We start from the raw sequence: 21,521 nt of genomic DNA on the forward strand, positions 1-21,521 counted from the left end.
GGTCACCTTGACCCAGAGACAACACAAGGGATACCACAAGCACATTTGGTTTCAAGCCAGCGGGTCACCTTGACCCAGAGGCAACACAAAGGATACCACAAGCACATTTGGTTTCAAGCCAGCGGGTCACCTTGACCCAGAGACAAAACAAGGGATACCACAAGCACATTTGGTTTCAAGCCAGCGGGTCACCTTGACCCAGAGACAACACAAGGGATAACACAAGCACATTTGGTTTCAAGCCAGCGGGTCACCTTGACCCAGAGACAACACAAAGGATACCACAAGCACATTTGGTTTCAAGCCAGCGTGTCACCTTGACCCAGAGACAACACAAGGGATACCATTTAAAATTCTTCAAGTTAAAGCAACAATAGTCCATATTTCTTGAAGACGACGTCATTTTTATGTCCTTAACCCTCGTTTTGTCTCCGGGTCAAGGTGACCCAGTGGCTTGAAAACAAATCTGTTTGAGGTATCCCTTTCGGGCTTTCGGGTCACTTAGACCCAGAGATAGCAGAAGGGATACCACAAACGCTGGAATTTCAAAAATCTTGAAAAGAGTCTGAACATTTTTAATCAATTTTTAAATAAATGCTACATAGTCAAAGTTAAAGTCCTATTAGTCCAACACAAAAAAAGTTTGGAAAATTTTACCTTTTTGAAATTGCTCAAATCAGGAGGAAAAAAAACCCTGTGGACGAAAAATTAAAAAAATATATATAATTTTCAAAAGTTTTAGAATAAATGATGTATAGTTCAGGTCACCTTTGACCATGCAATGTCTTAAATGTCTAAAAATGTCTAAAAATGTCTAAATTTCTCAATACCAACTTTGGGGCCCTTGATGATCAAAATTGAAATAAAATTGAATAAGAAAAAATGAACGAAAAAACAGAAGCAGAGAAAATGTGATTTAAAAAAAAAAAAAAAGACAAATAATTGTGGGATTATGGTTAAAAATAGTCAAAATTTGTAAAAAATGGCCAAAACTTAGTTGAATCCTTGTGTTTTCTCACCGGGTCACCTTGACCCTGAGTTAACGCAATGCAATTGTGGTCGGAAATGACAAAAAAAAGTTTTTTTTAAGATGTCAAAAATCTGGGATAAAAAAAAACACCAACTGGAGATTAATATGTATTTTTTAATATTAAAAAATTGCCACAAATCCCTATTTATTATACGAAATATGTCAAAAAAAACGTCTTGTTGTCGGTTCAATTCCCGCTGGAGCTCCTTCAGGAACTCTGGTTTCCTCCCAGGATCCGAACACATCCCGACCCTTCGGTCAGGTCGTTGTTATTCCACCGTCTTTTTATTTTTCATTCTCGTGATATTCCGAGTTTTTTCCCGAACGTGTGAAAACCTGACCCCGGACCCCCGAGATCAGAGCCGACGCTTCGGAGGAAGAGGTCGTGACCTCTGGCGTCAGGTCGAGCGTTGTGAAGGACAAAGCGAGAGAATCCTTCGATCGTCCGCTCGCTCGACACCTCATGGGTTCGCCGACCTTTGATCTGTGGCTCTCAGCAGTTTTCGGAGGTTTTTCGGCACTAACCCGTGAGTCGCTGACCTCGGAGACTCCAGTGTTCGGATCCCGGGGGATTCTGCGGTCGCCGGTGCAAATCCCGATGTTCAGGGTAACCTGTGTGACTCAGACTCTCACACTTTTATCTACATGATGACCCATGAGTCGTACAGAAGTTAAGACCCAAAGATTCGCTTCTTTTATAATCGTGTTTCAAAGGAAGTTCTTGATATCTGGTGACAAAAGAGTCGTGTTTTTGACTCACTGTCCTTGAAATAACCAACTCAGTGACTCAACCGCAAAATGAGTCTGACTCAAGTTGAATCTGAGTCCCTGGTAGAATTAAGTTTCAAATGAGTCAAAGACTCTGGTGAATTAGAAAAGACTCATCAGCAGTACAAAGATGATTCACTTGACTGACTCATAGGTATTGATGAATGACTCGACCATAAATGAGTCGGACTCGTGGATTTAAAGAATCGTAAACACATGAGTGAGTCCCTGAGAAAATGAAGTATAATACTGTAGGTTGAAGACTCATTAACCAGAAAAGACTCATCAAGAGTCCAAAGATGACTCACTTGACTGACTCATAGGTATTGATGAATGACTCGACCATAAATGAGTCGGACTCGTGGATTTAATGAATCGTTAACACATGAGTGAGTCCCTGAGAAAATGAAGTATAATACTGTAGGTTGAAGACTCATTAACCAGAAAAGACTCATCAAGAGTCCGAAGATGACTCACTTGACTGACTCATAGGTATTGATGAATGACTCGACCATAAAAGAGTCGGACTCGTGGATTTAATGAATCGTAAACACACGAGTGAGTCCCTGAGAAAATGAAGTATAATACTGTAGGTTGAAGACTCATTAACCAGAAAAGACTCATCAAGAGTCCGAAGATGACTCACTTGACTGACTCATAGGTATTGATGAATGACTCGACCATAAAAGAGTCGGACTCGTGAATTTAATGAATCGTAAACACATGAGTGAGTCCCTGAGAAAATGAAGTATAATACTGTAGGTTGAAGACTCATTAACCAGAAAAGACTCATCAAGAGTCCGAAGATGACTCACTTGACTGACTCATAGGTATTGATGAATGACTCGACCATAAATGAGTCGGACTCGTGGATTTAAAGAATCGTAAACACATGAGTGAGTCCCTGAGAAAATGAAGTATAATACTGTAGGTTGAAGACTCATTAACCAGAAAAGACTCATCAAGAGTCCGAAGATGACTCACTTGACTGACTCATAGGTATTGATGAATGACTCGACCATAAATGAGTCGGACTCGTGGATTTAATGAATCGTAAACACACGAGTGAGTCCCTGAGAAAATGAAGTATAATACTGTAGGTTGAAGACTCATTAACCAGAAAAGACTCATCAAGAGTCCGAAGATGACTCACTTGACTGACTCATAGGTATTGATGAATGACTCGACCATAAATGAGTCGGACTCGTGGATTTAAAGAATCGTAAACACATGAGTGAGTCCCTGAGAAAATGAAGTATAATACTGTAGGTTGAAGACTCATTAACCAGAAAAGACTCATCAAGAGTCTGAAGATGACTCACTTGACTGACTCATAGGTATTGATGAATGACTCGACCATAAATGAGTCGGACTCGTGGATTTAATGAATCGTAAACACATGAGTGAGTCCCTGAGAAAATGAAGTATAATACTGTAGGTTGAAGACTCATTAACCAGAAAAGACTCATCAAGAGTCCGAAGATGACTCACTTGACTGACTCATAGGTATTGATGAATGACTCGACCATAAATGAGTCGGACTCGTGGATTTAATGAATCGTAAACACATGAGTGAGTCCCTGAGAAAATGAAGTATAATACTGTAGGTTGAAGACTCATTAACCAGAAAAGACTCATCAAGAGTCCGAAGATGACTCACTTGAGTGACTCATACATGTTGATGAATGACTCGACCATAAATGAGTCGGACTCGTGGATTTAAAGAATCGTAAACACATGAGTGAGTCCCTGAGAAAATGAAGTTTAATACTGTAGGTTGAAGACTCATTAACCAGAAAAGACTCATCAAGAGTCCGAAGATGACTCACTTGACTGACTCATAGGTATTGATGAATGACTCGACCATAAATGAGTCGGACTCGTGGATTTAATGAATCGTAAACACATGAGTGAGTCCCTGAGAAAATGAAGTATAATACTGTAGGTTGAAGACTCATTAACCAGAAAAGACTCGTTAACCAGAAAAGACTCATCAAGAGTCCGAAGATGACTCACTTGAGTGAATCTTTCATGACTCACTTGACTGACTCACACACGTTGATGAATGACTCAATTATGACTCATGGATGAATCCTGCGTGAATATAGAATCCGTTTTAAAAGATATTTCCGACTCATTAGTCGTCTGAAGTCGACTCTGAAAAGACTCACTTGAGTGACTCACAGCTCGTTCAACATGTGAATCTTTCCTGAGTCACTGGTTCATGTCAACGACTCGTTTCTTCAGCATCACTGAGAGACTTTTCTTCTGCAACTTCTTTCCAAAGCCGTCGTTCCTGATCAGCATCACGATCTTCATGGAATTACTTCCTCATTATCGAGCACTTAGTGGAGCCGAGATCACGGAATGAGGTTTGGATGAGAGTCAAGCTGCTGCCCAGAGGTTTGATCCTGATCCTCAACCGGATCCTGATCTGAATCCTGATCCTGATCCTGATCTAAATCCTGATCATGATCATGATCCTGATCCCGATCCCGATCCCGATCCCGATCCCGATCCTGATCCCGATCCCAATAGCAATACCGAACCTTATCCCGATTCTGATCCCCATCATGATACCGAACCTGATCCGATCCCAATCCCGATCACGGCTCCTGATCCGAGTACCGAGCCTGATAAAGATCCCCCATCCCCATCCTGATCCCCATCCTGATCCCCACCCTAATCCTGATCCTGAACCTTAGCCCGATCCTGATCCCGATCCCGATCCCGATCCCGATCCCGATCCCGATCCCGATCCCGATCCCGATCCCGATCCTTATCCCGATTCCGATCCCCATCATGATCCCGAACCTGATCCGATCCCCATCCCGAACCTGGGCCCGATCACGGCTCCTGATCCGAGTACCGAGCCTGATAAAGATCCCCCATCCCCATCCTGATCCCCATCCTGATCCCCACCCTAATCCTGATCCTGTACCTTAGCCCGATCCTGATCCCCATCCTGATCTCGATCCCAATCCCGATCCTGATCACATTACCGAGCCTAATCAAGATCCCCATCCGCATCCTGATCCCCACCCTAATCCTGATCCTGAACCTTAGCCCGATCCCTAACCCGATCCACATCCACATCCCTATCCCAATCCCCATTCAGATCCTGATCCTGAACCTGAACCTGAACCTGATCCTGATCCTGATCCTGAACCTGAACCTGAACATGAACCTGAACCTGAACCTGAACCTGAACCTGAACCTGAACCTGAACCTGAACCTGAACCTGAACCTGAACCCAATTCTGATCACCATCCTCATCCCGATCCCAATCCGGACCCCGAACCTGAGCCCGATTCCGATCCTATCCTGTTCCCGATCCCGATCCCAATCCCAATCCCAATCCCAATCCCAATCCCAATCCCAATCCCAATCCCAATCCCAATCCAAATTCCGATCCTGAATTTGAGCCCAATCCTGATTCTGGTCCCGATCCCGATCCCAAACATGATCCCCAACTTGATCTCGATCCTGAATCTGAACCTGAACCTGAACCTGAACCTGAACCTGAACCTGATCCTGAACCTGAACCTGAACCTGAACCTGAACCTGAACCTGAACCTGAACCTGAACCTGAACCTGAACCTGAACCTGAACCCAATCCTGATCCCCATCCTCATCCCGATCCCAATCCGGACCCCGAACCTGAGCCCGATCCCGATCCTATCCTGTTCCCTATTCCGATCCCAATCCCAATCCCAATCCCAATCCCAATCCCAATCCCAATCCCAATCCAAATTTCGATCCTGAATTTGAGCCCAATCCTGATTCTGATCCCGATCCCGATCCCAAACATGATCCCAAACTTGATCCCGATCCTGAACCTGAACCTGAACCTGAACCTGAACCTGAACCTGAACCTGAACCTGAACCTGAACCTGAACCTGAACCTGAACCCGATCATGATCCCAATCCCAATCCCAATCCCGATCCTGAACCTGAGCTTGATCCTGATCCTGATCCCAAACTTGATCCCAATCCTGAATCTGAACCTGAGCCCTATCCTGAACCTGAGCCCGATCCAGAGCTCGAGCACGATCCCGAACCTGAACCAGGTCCTGATCCTGATCCACCGGATCTTTCCACATTCAAACCATGCGAGAACATTATAGTTGAAAATAGTTTGATCACAGTCTTGAAACATATAAACAAACACTAAATTATTCATATTAACATCATGGAAAAATCGAATACATTCAAACAACAAAATGATGAAAACTTGTGGATAAATGAAAAAGAAAAAAGAAGAAGAGGAAAGAAATCTGAATATAGAATGTGTTTTATATTATAATTGAAATAAAATATATATAAAAAAAACATGTATTTTAATCGACAACTAAAGACAAAGGTTGAAAAAGAGCAACAAACACAAAGACACGCTCAGCTCTTCAGTGACTATATTTAACTCGTCGTCTTCCCAGGAGCCACTGGAGGTGTTTCTCCGACAGCTGCTGCCGCACATGATGCATCGGTCCTGGCATCTTCTGGAGCCTCGCGCCACAGCATCACACTTTGTGTTTGTCTACCCGGTGTGTGTGTGTGTGTGTGTCCCTCACACTCACACACTCACACACACACACACACACTCACACACACCGATGTGTGATAACATGTGTGTTCAGGTGTGTTCGCCTCCTTCACCTTGTCTTCCTCAATGTGCATAACACACACCGCTGTGGGCGGCGACCACTGACCTTTCATCTCACACACACTAACACACACTCACACACACACTTACACACACTAACACACACTCACACACACACTTACACACACTAACACACACCAAACAGCCTGTAGTGTGTGTTTGTTCCATCCTGATGCGTCAACAACATACAACGTTGACCATCTAATGACAGAGACAGCATGTGTGTGCGATTGTTTTTGTGTGATTGTGTCGGTGTGTGTCTGTGTGTGTGTCTGTGTGTGTGTGTGTTTGTGTCCTTCCACTGTCACAGTGGATATCAGTCAAGCAGCCCATAAAAAACAGGAACGACACAAGACTTTTTACACCGCACTGGACCGAGATTTAAATGTTGTTAATTATGGTTGTCGTCGTTACAAAACACACGCACACATGAACACACACATATGAACACACACATGAACACACACACAACATTAGTGACGAGGTCACAAGTTCAAATCCCGCAGCGTGGATGTAGGAGCTGGTGCTGATGTGAGGTTTACATCTGCACTGAAGCACAAACAAACATTAATGTTAATTATATAGATTTTAATGAAGAAAAACAAGTAAAAAATGTTACAAATATAAATAATCATGATTTTTATATCTATAATAAAAAACAATATTATAAAATGTATGGATATCAAAAGTAATACATATAATATATATATATAAGAGTATATTAAGCTATTAAAACATAACAAAATGTACGTATAACATAAAAATAAATTGATTAAAGTATAAGAAAATTATAAATTATAGTAAGTAAGTAAGTAAGTAATATTTATTTATATAGCGCTTTTCGAGACCAGGGTCACAAAGCGCTTAGACAATCAAAACAATACATAGATAGATAGAATTGAATTGAATAAACAGAAATAAAAATATGGGATTTTTTTGTTGTATTCATGTAAAACAATTGACTTATTAATACTAAATTACAAAAAGCTAAAATGTGTACTTTATTTTATGGTATTTAAAAAATAATACATTTTTGTAATTATTGAAAATGGGCAAAAAAAGAACTTAAAAGATCAAAGGAGCTTGAAATATATGTAAGTAAGTAATTTATATTTGTAATAAAATGCTAAAAATATTAAATTAAATTAATAATAATGAAACCAAACTTAAATTGTGATACTTTTAAAAGTAAAAAATATATATATCACAGTGGAAAATGAAATATTTTAATTTGAGTAGAAACAAAAGCATAATAAATGAATAGTTCAATCAAGAATAAAATAACATTTTTAATTTTGTTGTAAAAAATGTATGTGTAAAATTTAATTTAAAAAAAAATATATATATATATATATATATACAGTGGATACGGAAAGTAATCAGATCCCTTTCGATTTTTGACTCTGTTATTTACATTATGTTAAAGTAATAATTTAAGCTCATTTTTCCCTCATTAATGTTCACTCAGCACATCTTGACGGAAAAAAACTGAAATGTAGAATTTTTTTCCAAAATTTGTGTTGCTTCGATGAAACAAAGAGTGAAAAATCGAAAGGGTTTTTATTATTTTCTGTACCCACTGTATATATATATCATAACACTTAATATATATATCATAACACTGTATATATATATCATAACACTTAATATATATCATAACACTGTATATATATATCATAACACTGTATATATATATATATATATCATAACACTGTATATATATATATCATAACACTGTATATATATATATATATCATAACACTGTATATATATATATATATATATCATAACACTGTATATATATATCATAACACTGTATATATATATATCATAACACTGTATATATAAATATATATATCATAATTAGCAACTTTTATTGGCAGTGTTCATTTTTCTTATATATGTATACATTTTAATTATATATATATGTAAATAAAATGCTATAAAATTGATAATATGCAGCTTAAGTTAAACAGTATTTTTTCTATTTTTCAAATGATTTTTATTTAATTATTATCGTTTAAATGCTGAATTGAAACAGGAAAATAAAAATGAGTTAATGTTTTTTAAATTAATGTTGACTCTAATATAAAAGCTAAGCTATATATATATATATATATATAATATTATCATATTATCATCATCATCATTATCATACTGCTTTAAAACATGCTTTGTTTAGATATTTAAAGTGAAAAAAATAATTGGTCTAAAATATAACAACATTTGAAGATAAAAGGAAATGAAAAATACGCTTAAAAACTGCTTAAATTGTGAAATAAAATTGAGAATATAACCACAAAACCAATAATAATCTAATTTTCCATAACAATGATCCATAAAAAATCAATAATATGTGTATATTCGTGTTGATAAACTACTAACACGCTCACGTCCATCTATAGAGTCTCTGGTCCGAACCTTCACCGCAGACGAAACTATCATGGCCGCCACCGCCCCCCCCCCCCCACACGTCCACCCGTCGCCAGGCTTGGGGCCATAATGACAATTTCAACAGGACCGTTGTGGACCCTCTGCAAGAAATAGGCAGTTGGAAATTGGAAGTGTATAGTGGGACCAATTACCCCCGTGGTGTCGGCGAGGGCCGGAGCGTCGCTGTCGGCCGCCGCCGCTGTGAGAGTAATTGATGTTGCTCGGCGTCCGGCGGGAAGGTTGCGGGCGTGGAGACAACACAGACGTTCCATCTAATGGACCCTGCCAGGGGTCAGGGCTTCCTCCGACCCAACCCGCCGCTCTCGCCCGTCCCGGCGGCTCCTCGCAATTTTCCACGCCGCTCGCCACCGAAAACAACTCGTCCAGTTGCCACTTCTCTTTTTTTTAAAAAATGGTGACAGTGTTCCTCGCCAGAGGTTTGAGTCGCGAGTGTTTGGGGGTCAGCATAGCTGCCTTCCAAGCAGTTGATCCGGGTCACGGCACCAAGTTGTTAGGGGTTTCTGTGTTGTGATGAACCTCCCCAGCCTCGTATGTGGTGGTGGAATGAAGGACAGACACATGGATGAGTTTAAGAAAAATGCTCGTTTAGTGAATTATGCAAAAGTCAGAGACAAACTCACGTGAACACGGGCGCTAGCGAGCAGAGAGATCTATCGCAGACGTCTTCGAATGCCAGAACGCAAAGATCAGACAAAATGGTGGATCTTTATAGTAGAATATTCAGGTTAACGCCTCTAGTCAATTGTGAATGTAGGATTGGTCAGTGACTGTAAACACTTGATTCTAAGATGGCCGTCGCACGTGATCGTAGTGGAAACTTACTGAAGGTTGTTGTTTTCTAGAATCTGTCTCTTCCCAGCGACTTGTGTCCTTCAGTGTGAATTCTCAAACAGGTTCACACTGACTTCTTGGAATCTGGGATTGTTTAGTCTTTCTGTGTGTGTGAGGCTTTCTGACCTCGTCCTTGTGTTGCAGTCAGTGAATGCAATGCAAGAATAGGATTATTTAATATGAATTAAATACGAAAGATTATCAGTTAATCAAGTGACTATTTGAAATGTGTGTTAAACCTAGATGATTGATTACAGTAAAGTTGTCATTTCCTTACACGAGGAACTGAACGACAGTCGACAGACGAGGAGACGACGGGGACGGTGTCATGACTGCCTTCTACGACCCGGGTCGTTCTGGAGGGACTTTTTTTTCAAGGTCGCCTCCTGGAAGTCCCCTTCTGGAGGGCGTGTCCAAGACGGAGGAGACGTTTTCACACCCAAACGATTCCAGCGCCGAGTGAATCGCAACAAAAGAGGGAAAGAACCACATGGACCTGAGTCACCGTCGACTCACTGCTCTGTGCAGACGACGTCCTGTCCCTGCAGGGATGAGAATCAGCACCTCCGAATCTGAGTCCATGGTTCTCCGTCGGAACAAGGTGCGGGGATGAGATCCTTTCAAGACAAGACTTTGAAGTTGTTTTGTTTCACAAAATTCTTTGATTTAATTCACATTAAAAAAGGACAAAAATTCGATTCATTTTTTCACTATAACTTAAAGTTTTTTACCTTTTTATTTTTTTACTTTGTTAACAAAAAAGCCAAAATTAAAATATAATATGGTTCAACTTTTTATTTGAAAGAACATTTATGATCAATTAATATTGATTTAAGCCAATTCAGGTTTTTATAAAAATGTTTTGTTTGAAGAAATTATTCAATTTAAGTGTCAATTACAAAAAAACATTGAAAAATTAGGGATAAGGGGACAAGGGATACCAAAAACACATTTGTTTTGGGGCTTTAGGGTCACCTTGACCCAGAAACAACACAGAGATACCACAAACACATTTGTTTTGGGGCTTTCAGGTCACCTTAACCCCAGAGACAATACAAGGGATATCAAAAAAAACATTTATCTTGGGGCTTTAAGGTTACCTTCATCCAGAGACATCACAAGGGATACCAAAAAAACATTTGTGACCCTTGTATCTTGGGGATTTCGGGTCACCTGTACCCCAGGGACAATACAAGGGATACCAAAAACACATTTGTTTTGGGGCTTTCGGGTCAACTTGACCACAGAGACAACGCAAGGGATACCAAAAACACTTTTTTTTTCGGGCCTTCAGGTCACCTTGACACAGAGACAACACAAGGGATACCAAAAACACATTTGTGACCCTTGTGTCTTGCGGCTTTCTGGTCACCTTGACCCCATAGACAATACAAGGGATACCAAAAAAACACATTTGTTTTCGGGCTTTCTAGTCAACTTGACCACAGAAACAACATAGGGGATACCAAAAACACATTTGTTTTGGGGCTTTCCGGTCAACTTGACCACAGAAACAACACAGGGGATACCAAAAACACATTTGTTTTGGGGCTCTCAGGTCACCTTGACCCCAGAAACAATACAAGGGATACCAAAAAAAATAAATTCTTGGGGCTTTAAGGTCACCTTGACTCAGAGACAATACAAGGGATCCCAAAAACACATTTGTCTTGGGGCTTTTGGATCACCTTGACCCAGAGACAACACAAGGGATATCAATAACACATTTGTTTTGGGGCTTTCGGGTCACCTTGACCCCAGAGATAATACAAGAGATACCAAAAACACATTTGTGACCCATGTGTCTTGAGGCTTTCGGGTCACCTTGATACAGAAACAACACAAGGGATACCAAAAACCCATTTGTCCTGGGGCTTTCGGGTCACCTCGACCCTGAGCTAAAACATTTTGAATGTGCTCTTGTGCTCTAGAGTTCGACTCGTCTGCGTCGACTGATGAAATACAGCAACAACGACAGAGAAAGACAAACCGGACCCAGACGTCTGTGGCACGAGATCCGCGGCTCATGGTTTGGCGACAGAACTCGCGTCTGCACGTTGGCAACAAGAAATGGACTCGTCGCGGCAGATCAACCGAACACACACCAGACACGAAGTTCCTCTCCTGGGGGGGGGAACCGGCAGCAGGGCCCGGTCTACGGCCGACGATAATTGAATGAAATAGAGATTGAATTGGACGCGGCTGTCACTGCCAGACACGGTTGACGACCCGTCGCTCCCGGGCCTTCGGGGAAAAGAGGGCGACTAGTTTTGTGGACGGCCATCGGGCTCGGCGCCACGCAATCGTCCCCGACCCAAATCCCGCTCTCTCGGTCTTTTTCGGGGTACCCCGGGCCCACGGATTGGCACGGTCCGGGAGGAAGACAAAAGGACGAGATGGGAAGCTTTTTAATTAGTCGCCGCCGCCGCCGTGTTTCGGAGGCGGCGCCCGGGTCAACGGTAATTGGATTGTTTTCCTTCCGAGGCGGAAAAAAAGGGAGGCATGTGGGTCACGGCGAAGTGATCCCAGAATCCCTGCCTCGCCTCCTCCTGCTTCCACTGCTGGCACCGACGCGTCCGCTGGAAACATACTTGTGGATCCTGGCAGCGAGGCGGCGGCGCCGCCCTCGCGCTCCGGGCTCCCACCGAAAAAAACCCAAAAGCTTGGCGAGCTCGTCCCCGGGCCAGTTTTCGGGAATCGTGGGAAACCAGAGGGAGGATGTTCTGGAGTTCACGCCGCCTCCAGGACGACCGGTCAATGTGGCGTCGAGTTCAAAAGAACTGGGTCGAACACGGAACCGTGTCATGAGTTCAACTAGTCAGTCGACCCCCTCGGTTAGCTTGTTGCGGCTATGGCTAATGATGCTACTAGCATCGAGCTAGTGGTTCTGATAGGAATAGACTTCCTGTGGGAAAGTCCAGTCGCTTGGCACGAAGATTGCATGTGTTTTGACCAGAGTTGAGTCACGGATTCCTTGAGTCTGAGTCACTTCCTGTTTAGCACACTTTTATCGTCCAGTTTGTTTCCATGGGTTAACCACGTTGTTAATGAGTCCAACCCACTTCCTGTCTCGCGGAGAACTCAGTCCTTGAGATTCTTCCAGGTTGTGTTTGATTCAGTGACTCAAAATAAAGAGATGCTTGATATTGACTCACTTGGAGGTGTTTGACTCGACAGGTCCAATTAACCTCATGTTCAACCGCTATAGTGGAACTTGAGTCACTCATTTGTTTGTGTTTGTTTCAACGATTCCATGAGTCAGACCTACTTCCTGTTTTGTGATTTAAATCATCCAGACTCACTTTCACAAGCGTTTTTGATAACTTGACTCACTTTATCTACCAAGTGTGTTTCCATAAATGAACCACTTCCTGTCTAGATTCAGTCACGTGCGAGTTGAATCCATGAGTCTTAGCCACTTCCTGTCTCGCTGATGTTTCATTGTACGATTCGCAGTAGTCTTTTAGGATTTTGAGTCTGATTCACTTTTTACAACTTTGACTCGTTCAAAGATGTTGAAATTTGAGTTGAGATTTGTTTGTGATTCAATGACTCAAAATAAAATGCTACTCACTTGGAGGTGTTTGACTCAACAGGTCCAATTAACCTCCTGTTTAACAGCCATAGAAAAACCTGAGTCACCTAAACTCATTTGATTGTGAATGACTCACCGATGAGTCAGACCTACTTCCTGTTTATTCATTTGACTTAACAAGAGTCATTTCCTGTTTTTTTTTCATGTCATACCTTGTGTCTTTTAACTTGACTCACTTTATCAACCAAGAGTCACACTTGTGGGTCTTGGTGAATCAATGAGTCCAACCTACTTCCTGTCTCCAGAATGTTTCATGGTTCGATTAGCGGTAGAGTTTAGGAGTCCTGACTCACTTCCTTTTCTCACAACTTTGACTCGTTCAGAGACCCGTCAACTCACAGAATCCTAACAACGTCAGTGACTCAGTATCAGGAGCTACTTTGTATTAACTCACTTGGAAGTGTTTGGCTCCACGAGTCCAACAAACTTCCTGTCTCCAGAATGTTTCATGGTTCGATTTGCGGTAGAGTTTAGGAGTCCTGACTCACTTCCTTTTCTCACAACTTTGACTCGTTCAGAGACCCGTCAACTCACAGAATCCTAACAACGTCAGTGACTCAGTATCAAGAGCTACTTTGTATTAACTCACTTGGAAGTGTTTGACTCCACGAGTCCAACCCACTTCCTGTCTCCAGAATGTTTCATGGTTCGATTTGTGTTAGTCTCTAGGAGTCCTGACTCACTTCCTTTTCTCACAACTTTGACTCGTTTAGAGACCCGTCAACTCACAGAATCCTAACAACGTCAGTGACTCAGTATCAGGAGCTACTTTGTATTAACTCACTTGGAAGTGTTTGACTCCACGAGTCCAACCCACTTCCTGTCTCCAGAATGTTTCATGGTTCGATTTGCGGTGGAGTTTAGGAGTCCTGACTCACTTCCTTTTCTCACAACTTTGACTCGTTTAGAGACCCGTCAACTCACAGAATCCTAACAACGTCAGTGACTCAGTATCAGGAGCTACTTTGTATTAACTCACTTGAAAGTGTTTGACTCCACGAGTCCAACCCACTTCCTGTCTCCAGAATGTTTCATGGTTCGATTTGCGGTAGAGTTTAGGAGTCCTGACTCACTTCCTTTTCTCACAACTTTGACTCGTTCAGAGACCCGTCAACTCACAGAATCCTAACAACGTCAGTGACTCAGTATCAGGAGCTACTTTGTATTAACTCACTTGGAAGCGTTTGACTCCACGAATCCAACCCACTTCCTGTCTCCAGAATGTTTCATGGTTCGATTTGTGTTAGTCTCTAGGAGTCCTGACTCACTTCCTTTTCTCACAACTTTGACTCGTTCAGAGACCCGTCAACTCACTGAATCCTAACAACGTCAGTGACTCAGTATCAGGAGCTACTTTGTATTAACTCACTTGAAAGTGTTTGACTCCACGAGTCCAACCCACTTCCTGTCTCCAGAATGTTTCATGGTTCGATTTGCGGTAGAGTTTAGGAGTCCTGACTCACTTCCTTTTCTCACAACTTTGACTCGTTCAGAGACCCGTCAACTCACAGAATCCTGACAACGTCAGTGACTCAGTATCAGGAGCTACTTTGTATTAACTCACTTGGAAGTGTTTGGCTCCACGAGTCCAACCCACTTCCTGTTTCCAGAATGTTTCATGGTTCGATTTGTGTTAGTCTCTAGGAGTCCTGACTCACTTCCTTTTCTCACAACTTTGACTCGTTCAGAGACCCGTCAACTCACAGAATCCTAACAACGTCAGTGACTCAGTATCAGGAGCTACAGTACTTTGTATTAACTCACTTGAAAGTGTTAGGCTCCACGAGTCCAACCCACTTCCTGTCTCCAGAATGTTTCATGGTTAGATTTTGTTAGTCTCTAGGAGTCCTGACTCACTTCCTTTTCTCACAACTTTGACTCATTCCGAGACCCGTCAACTCACAGAATCCTAACAACGTCAGTGACTCAGTATCAGGAGCTACTTTGTATTAACTCACTTGGAAGTGTTTGGCTCCACGAGTCCAACAAACTTCCTGTCTCCAGAATGTTTCATGGTTCGATTTGTGTTAGTCTCTAGGAGTCCTGACTCACTTCCTTTTCTCACAACTTTGACTCGTTCAGAGACCCGTCAACTCACAGAATCCTAACAACGTCAGTGACTCAGTATCAGGAGCTACAGTACTTTGTATTAACTCACTTGGAAGTGTTTGGCTCCACGAGTCCAACCCACTTCCTGTCTCCAGAATGTTTCATGGTTCGATTTGCGGTGGAGTTTAGGAGTCCTGACTCACTTCCTTTTCTCACAACTTTGACTCGTTCAGAGACCCGTCAACTCACAGAATCCTAACAACATCAGTGACTCAGTATCAAGAGCTACTTTGTATTAACTCACTTGGAAGTGTTTGGCTCCACGAGTCCAACCCACTTCCTGTCTCCAGAATGTTTCATGGTTCGATTAGCGGTAGAGTTTAGGAGTCCTGACTCACTTCCTTTTCTCACAACTTTGACTCGTTCAGAGACCCGTCAACTCACAGAATCCTGACAACGTCAGTGACTCAGTATCAGGAGCTACTTTGTATTAACTCACTTGGAAGTGTTTGACTCCACGAGTCCAACCCACTTCCTGTTTCCAGAATGTTTCATGGTTCGATTTGTGTTAGTCTCTAGGAGTCCTGACTCACTTCCTTTTCTCACAACTTTGACTCGTTCAGAGACCCGTCAACTCACAGAATCCTAACAACGTCAGTGACTCAGTATCAGGAGCTACTTTGTATTAACTCACTTGGAAGTGTTTGGCTCCACGAGTCCAACCCACTTCCTGTCTCCAGAATGTTTCATAGTTCGATTTGTGTTAGTCTCTAGGAGTCCTGACTCACTTCCTTTTCTCACAACTTTGACTCGTTCAGAGACCCGTCAACTCACAGAATCCTAACAACGTCAGTGACTCAGTATCAGGAGCTACTTTGTATTAACTCACTTGGAAGTGTTTGGCTCCACGAGTCCAACCCACTTCCTGTCTCCAGAATGTTTCATAGTTCGATTTGTGTTAGTCTCTAGGAGTCCTGACTCACTTCCTTTTCTCACAACTTTGACTCGTTCAGAGACCCGTCAACTCACAGAATCCTAACAACGTCAGTGACTCAGTATCAAGAGCTACTTTGTATTAACTCACTTGGAAGTGTTTGGCTCCACGAGTCCAACCCACTTCCTGTCTCCAGAATGTTTCATGGTTCGATTAGCGGTAGAGTTTAGGAGTCCTGACTCACTTCCTTTTCTCACAACTTTGACTCGTTCAGAGACCCGTCAACTCACTGAATCCTAACAACGTCAGTGACTCAATACCAAGAGCTACTTTGTATTAACTCACTTGGAAGTGTTTGACTCCACGAGTCCAACAAATTTCCTGTACAACAGCTGTTGAATCACCTCAAGTCAACATGTGTAGGATTCCATGAATCAGACTTGCTTCCTGTCGGACTCACTTAGATATGTGGGACTCTTGCACATGGATGTTCTTCTTGTAAACGCTTCCCCCTAGTGGTCATGGCTGTGATTACATGAACGTACCAGTGGGTGAATCTCTTTTAAAGCGTTAACTAGTCGGACTAAGAGGTTTTTGAAAGGTTTTAGGTTCTTTTTTCAATAGATCCTCAGACCCAACTAGTCGAGGCAGAGTCGCTAAGATGGCGGCGGTGATTCAGCGGCGGAGAGTCAACACCGGCCAGATGGTCCACTCGCTTCTCTTTCGATAAATAATTTATCATCTGCTTCTGTTCCATGACGCCCGGAGCTCAAAAGTTTCCTCCTGGTTAGCATTCAGACCCGGAGAAACCTTTGTGAACATTTGTTTGGTGACATTCCGATCACATTAATTCCGAAACACAACATGAATATTCCGCCGCGTCCGGAGCGAGGAGAGGTTTTTTTTTTTCCTGCTGATTGCACTCGACAGGTTGAAGGACTATCAGAAGGACTGTCGCTTCACAATTAAAGCGTCGACGCTCGTCAGGATCACTCATCGTCGCCGAGCGTCGTCCACTTTTAGACTCATTATTCTCTCGGATTACAGCCAAAATAGAGCTGAAACGGCAGCGACGGGGTCGGGGGTCAAAGGTTCTTCGCGACTTCCTGTTTTTAGGAAGTCGTTATCAAAATAGAACCTCACATCTGCCTTCCTCCCATGATGCACTGGTTTAAGACTCCTGAGGTTTTGTGTTTGTTTTAGGTATTTTTTAACAGAGAATATGTTAAAACTATCGACGAAGACGACAAAATTGTTATTGTTACTTATTTTTATCTTTTAGTTTCCAATTAAAAAAAATTTTTATGCACAAATATTAGTAGTTTTTATTGATTTTTTTTTATTTCATTGGTATTTTTTATGTTTCTTATCTTAAAAAAAAGGATTAGTATGATATTACCTATAGTTCTTTGCTAATATACTACTCTCTTACAATATAACATGTTATTTATTCACATATTTACTGATTTAAATAGTGTGTATATGTTAAAAAAAAAACTGTATATAAAAAATGAAGCAAAGCGTAAAAATATTTAATCAAATAATCATTTTAGCTTCTAAGATAAATTGTTTGATTTAATTTAATTTAATGTAGTGTAGTTTAGTGAAGTGTAGTGTAATTTAATTTAATCTAATTTAATTTAATTTAATTTAATTTAATTTAATTTAATTTAATTTAATTTAATTTAATTTAATTTAATTTAGTTTAGTTTAGCTTGGTTGGGTTGGGTTGGGTTGGGTTGGGTTGGGTTGGGTTCAGTTCAGTACATTTTATTTTATTTTATTTTTTTTTATTTTATTTTATTTTATTTTAGTTCATTTTATTTTATTTTATTTTATTTTATTTTATTTTATTTTATTTTATTTTGTTGTGTTTTTTTTATTTTATTTTATTTTATTTTATCAAACCGTATCATGGCAACTTCTTCTTCTTCTTCTTCATTCTTTTATCTTCTCGGCTCCTTCACTGACCTGCACAGGTTCATTGTACATGTACTTTGTCGAGGTCGTTCTGCGCAGCGTCATGTCAAGATCTGAGAGCAAGTCTTTCTTTCTTTCTCTCTCCTTCTCTCTCTCTCTCTCTCTCTCTCTCCCTCTCTCTCTCTCTCTCTCCGCGGTCGTTCTGACCCAGACATCTTATTCAGGAACCGCCGCTGATTGTGTCTCGACTTCACCACAAGTTTTCTTTTCTTGATCTTACTTTTTTCTCATCGTACTGTTTAATAATATTTTATTTCTAACATACTTTCAGATCCAGTAAAGTGTATATATATACATATATATATACATATATATATACATGTATACAGTATAGGCGCTACACAAGGGATAGCAAAAACACATTTGTTTTGAGGCTTTCCGGTCACCTTAACCCACGGACAAGACGAGGGATACCGAAAACACATTGTCTTGGTGCTTTGGGGTCACCTTGACCCGGAGAACACACAAGGGATACCAAAAACGCATTTCTATTCAGGATTTCGTGTCACCTTGACCCAGAGACAACACAAGGGATACCAAAAAACACATTTTCTTAGGGCCTTCGAGTCACCTTGACCCAGAGACAACACAAGGGATACCAACAACACATTTTCTTAGGGCCTTTGAGTCACCTTGACCCATAGACAACACAAGGGATACCAAAAACACAGTTGTTTTCAGGATTTCGGGTCACCTTGACCTGGAGGCAACACAAGGGATACAAAAAACGTGTTTGTTTTGGGGCTTTCGGGTCACCTTGACCCAGAGACAACACAAGGGATACCGAAAATACATTTCTTTTTGCACCTTCGATCACCTTGACCCAGAGACAACACAAGGGATACCAAAAACACATTTGTTTAGAGGCTTTGAGTCACCTTGACCCGGAGACAACACAAGGGATACTAAAAACGTGTTTGTTTTGGGGCTTTCGGGTCACCTTGACCCAGAGACAACACAAGGGATACCGAAAACACATTTCTTTTTGCACCTTCTATCACCTTGACCCAGAGACAACACAAGGGATACTAAAAACGTGTTTGTTTTGGGGCTTTCGGGCCACCTTGACCCAGAGACAACACAAGGGATACTGAAAACACATTTCTTTTTGCACCTTTGATCCCCTTGACCCAGAGACAACACAAGGGATACCGAAAACACATTTCTTTTTGCACCTTCTATCACCTTGACCCAGAGACAACACAAGGGATACTAAAAACGTGTTTGTTTTGGGGCTTTCGGGCAACCTTGACCCAGAGACAACACAAGGGATACTGAAAACAAATTTATTTTTGCACCTTCGATCACCTTGACCCAGAGACAACACAATAGATACCAAAAACACATTTATTTCGAGGCTTTCGGGTCAAATTTACCCGGAGACAACACAAGGGATCCCAAAAACACATTTGTTTAGAGGCTTTCGGGTCACCTTGACCCAGAGACAACACAAGGGATCCCAAAAACACCACCATCTGGATCCACATTTTGTGGCCAGCGAGTCAAGGGTTGAATTTGGACCCTGGACAAAGGTCGTCAGAGGTCGACGCCCCTGCGTTAGCATGTCGCGGCGCCCGGAGACACTTCCAGCAGAGACGCCCTGACGAGCCGAAGACTCTCGGATCCTCGCCAGCTCGCACTTCGAATCATCATTAGTGTGATTAATTTCCCCTCCAGTGCCGCCGCCCCCTTCTCTCTTCTCTCCCACCATCTCCCCCCTTTCCATCCTCCCCTCCGTTCCCATGGCAACAGCCATGTCATGCCGTCGTCACCTCGGTGTCCGTCAAACGCGATCCGTCTCTGCCGGAGCAGAACCAGCTGGTGACCCCGTCTCACACCCGCACCCCCCCATCCGAGGAGGTTAAACCATCGCTAGAACCGGAGTTATCTCGCCATCGCCGCCGTCAAGGAAGAGGAACTTTTTTCGCCTTTTTTTTTCGGTCCGAAAAATGTTCCGGAAATGACTGCGACGCTCCGAACGTTTGGCTGGAGCTGCTGGTGATGAGAAGGAATTGGAACATGGAAGATAAATCTTTCTCGCAATAGAGCAAATCAAGCGAGCGCCGAGTTTCTTCTCCATCAAGTCGCTCTGCTGTGACTCTGCTCGAAAGTTAACCACCAAAAAATGGCCTTTTTTTTTGGAAAAGTTTTCTGGTCCATCAATGTGGGTCTGCAGCGCCCCCTAGTCTCAGGAAACTTTAGGTCACCTGACCCGGAGACAACACAAGGGATACCAAAAACACATTTGTCTTGGGGCTTTCGGGTCACCTTGACCCAGAGACAACACAAGGGATACCACAAAAACATTTGTGACACTTTAAAAGAGTTTTTAGAAGTTTCGATTTTTTTGGAATAGTTTTATTATAGTTTTATTACTATTATAGTTGAAAATTGTTTGATTTTAGTTGAAAATTGTTTGATTTTAGTTGAAAATTGTTTAATTTGTTTGATTATAGTTGAAAATTGTTTGATTATTGTTGAAAATAGTTTGATTATAGTTGAAAATAGTTTGATTATAGTTGAAAATTGTTTAATTTTAGTTGAAAATTGTTTAATTTTAGTTAAAAATTGTTTTATTTTAGTTGAAAATTGTTAAATTTTAGTTGAAAATTGTTTGATTATAGTTGAAAATTGTTTAATTTTAGTTGAAAATTGTTTTATTTTAGTTGAAAATTGTTAAATTTTAGTTGAAAATTGTTTGATTATAGTTGAAAATTCTTTAATTATAGTTGAAAGTTATTTAATTATAGATGATAATTCTTTAATTATAGTTTAAAATTGTTTGATTATAGTTGAAAATTGTTGGATTATAGTTGAAAATTGTTGGATTATAGTTGAAAATTGTTTGTTTATAGTTGAAAATTGTTTGATTATAGTTGAAAATTGTTTGTTTATAGTTGAAAATTGTTTGATTATAGTTGAAAATTGTTTGTTTATAGTTGAAAATTGTTTGATTATAGTAGAAAATTGTTTGTTTATAGTTGAAAATTGTTGGATTATAGTTGAAAATTGTTTGTTTATAGTTGAAAATTGTTGGATTATAGTTGAAAATTGTTGGATTATAGTTGAAAATTGTTTGTTTATAGTTGAAAATTGTTTGATTATAGTAGAAAATTGTTTGTTTATAGTTGAAAATTGTTTGATTATAGTTGAAAATTGTTGGATTATAGTTGAAAATTGTTGGATTATAGTTGAAAATTGTTTGTTTATAGTTGAA

Source organism: Callionymus lyra, chromosome 16, assembly GCF_982586985.1.
Source record: "Callionymus lyra chromosome 16, fCalLyr1.hap1.1, whole genome shotgun sequence".
In the NCBI taxonomy this organism is placed as follows: Eukaryota; Metazoa; Chordata; class Actinopteri; order Syngnathiformes; family Callionymidae; genus Callionymus; species Callionymus lyra.